Source organism: Armigeres subalbatus, unplaced genomic scaffold, assembly GCF_024139115.2.
Source record: "Armigeres subalbatus isolate Guangzhou_Male unplaced genomic scaffold, GZ_Asu_2 Contig1878, whole genome shotgun sequence".
In the NCBI taxonomy this organism is placed as follows: domain Eukaryota; kingdom Metazoa; phylum Arthropoda; class Insecta; order Diptera; family Culicidae; genus Armigeres; species Armigeres subalbatus.
This window is the reverse complement of record NW_026942703.1, coordinates 1-2,861: the sequence shown is the minus strand read 5'-3', so window position 1 is coordinate 2,861 and position 2,861 is coordinate 1. Positions and strand designations below refer to the sequence as shown.

The following is a 2,861-nucleotide window of genomic DNA, read 5'->3' as shown; positions in this document are numbered from 1 at the left end:
ATCACTTTGAGAGAAGATAGATTGGATTAGTAGCCCAGCTTTGTGGAAAGTACCGATACTCTATCTGCCTATCTGTCTATCTGTTTTTATTCTTGTAAGTACTTCATCATTCAGTTATTAATGCTTCGAATGTGTTCTGAGTTGAATCAATGTGTCCAAAAAGGCTGCATCCCCTATAAAATCCGTAGTTATCCTCCAAATTGGAACCTTAGAAGTGCGTATTAATTTCCTTATATCGCATGGTCGATGCTTTAATTTTATTATTGAATAGTAATTTTATATGTTGCATCAAATGTTTTTATGTCGTTTGAAGAAAAAATTTACGATCTTTCATTTGCCATCATTAGATTTCAAGATTTTTGACCGGAACCCTTGGAGGATAACGATCTGTAGTTATCCTCCAAATGAGCCCCATGACGGTGGACGTCTATATGGGGGAAAAGCGTTTTCAACCGTATTCGCACAATTTCATGAAATCCTAAAATATTTTGATGGCGTTTGAAAGAAAAATTTATAATCTTTCTTTTGCCATCATCAGATTATACGATTTTTGACCGGAACCCTTGGAGGATAACGATCTGTAGTTATCCTCCAAAAGAACCTTACAAATTCCCATTTATTTTTGGGGGATATTTGGAGGATAACTACAAACCACTATGCTAGTCTAATGCTAATGCAAAAAAGTGAGCTAAACTTTTTTACGCGTTTTGGTTTAAACAGATTGTATTTTGGCCATGACTGTCAATCCCATAGTCTGATCCGGCTATTTTTCAATAGGAAACAATGGGACAGGATTCCCAGCCGAATGCAGTTGTGAGCAAATCGGTGAGGGGAAATGTACAAAAAGGGAGCTAGTCTTTTTTAACACAGGCACACACACAGACGTCACCTAAAATCCTTGAACGGAGTCGATTGGTATATAACACTATGGGTCTCAGGGCCTTCTATAAAAAGTTTGGTTTTGGAGCGAATATAGCCTTAGTCGTACTTAGTTCGAGAAAGGCAAAAATGCAAAGCACGAATTGCCCAATAGTAGGCAATTTTAACAGATGGAGCAAATTCTCCAGCTATAGATATCACTACGCTGATTAATTTGAAAAGGTCGTCTAATTTCATGTTCTTGATATTTTCATGTTCTTGAAAAATATTCTTGTTCAGACAAAAACTAATATTCCCGATTGTTGATCACAATCTGGAGACCTATCACGACCTGTAAAAAATTCCAACTGCACAGTAAACAATATATTTTTTATCTGATTCGGTTATAAATTCCTAAAAACATGGTGATACTGCCTTTCTCGCATTTAGCCAAGACACCAGATTCCTTTTTCTTAATAACTTTTAAACGCAATGGTCGATCGTTATCAAATTCAATAGTGATCAACAAGACCTTGTCCCTGTCGAATGCAACTTGTTGCGAAAAAATCGGGTAAGAATTACTATATAAAAAAGTGGCTAATATTTTTCAGTTTTCGTGTGCACACACACACACATACACACGGACAGACAGACATTTATTCAGTTCGACGAGCTGAGTCGATTGGTATATAACATCATGGGTCTCCGAGACTTCTATAAAAAGTTCGATTTTAGAGTGAAATGATAGCCATTCGGTACAACTTTGTTGTACGAGAAAGGCAAAAATGTTACATAATTTAATTGTTTTTTTGTTTCAAGTAATGTAATTTTGATAAAAATTTAGATATCTTAACAACATCCTGCACCATGTTTCTAACAAATGTTGTTATAAAAATTCAATATAACATAATAACATATGTTGATATAATTTTGATATGACCTTCTAGTCCAGATACTTTCAGCAAATTTTGCTTTTTATAGTTTAATAAATCGTAAAGATGAGAAATTTTAACTTCGTTCGATGTGAACCCGTTTTTTTAACGACATCAGCAGGGAGGTATAGGTATAATTTCGTTTTTAATCTATTTGAATACATGAACAACATCAGGCATCACTTCTATCGTCCTAGAGTTATCTGAAGGATGTGTTATAGGTAAACTCTCCATTTCCTCTTCTTTATGAAACTCTAGACCCATGCTATTCAATAGTTACTTATTGCTAGGACCACAGTCCGAGGTAATGAAGCTTATTCTACATCCTACGGCTTCTACTTTCGAAATAATCTCGTAGACAACATCTTTAAGGACCCCTTTCGAAAATAGTGTTACCTGTGAAATTGAATCTCACAACTTGCTTCCACCTACTGCGTATTCTGACTAGCATGAAAACCAACGCATGACTCTTTCTGGACCAGAAATAGTCACGTAACCGAAAAACTTGCTGTTCGCAATACAATAGTTTCGTGGACATTTATGGACATTTCATCGAACACCTAACCGCAGTCGAGGTCTTCAGGTGCCTAGTGTTAACCTTCAACTTGAGAAATCCAATAAAGTCGTCCAGGATTCCAGTGTCGAAATTCAAATCTTTCATTCTTTTCTGCAACGTTCTTCATGACGGTAGAGGATACTTCTGACGTTCATGTTCGTACCTTTTATTTTCGCATACAAATTCTGTTTTCAAGCTTTCGGTAATTGTTTCGTTGCTCCACTGTTTCGCACGTTTTCTATCATACAGAAGGGCATCAACTTGATCAGCATTGAAAGTTTTTTGAAGAGCCTTCAACGCTCGGCTGGGTTTCTCGAGCTTTCTCTGCTGTTCTTGGACAATGTTTTGTAGATGATGGCATTTCTTCTTTAGCGCGCCAACACGTCTACATGTAGAGAAATAAAAACCAAAGATTAGCATATTTAATCACAGTTTAAACAGTTAACTTAATAACGTCTATGACTAATAATCTTTTCAGACTAACAGACTAACAGCTTTATCAATTCATAAAGAGT

The 2,861-nt window shown here is 36.0% G+C and overlaps 1 pseudogene; it reads right to left on the bottom strand.

Annotated features, from left to right (window-relative positions):
* Window positions 1-1,940: 1,940 nt before the first annotated feature.
* LOC134203484 (uncharacterized) lies at window positions 1,941-2,731 on the bottom strand (annotated as a pseudogene).
* Window positions 2,732-2,861: the final 130 nt, after the last annotated feature.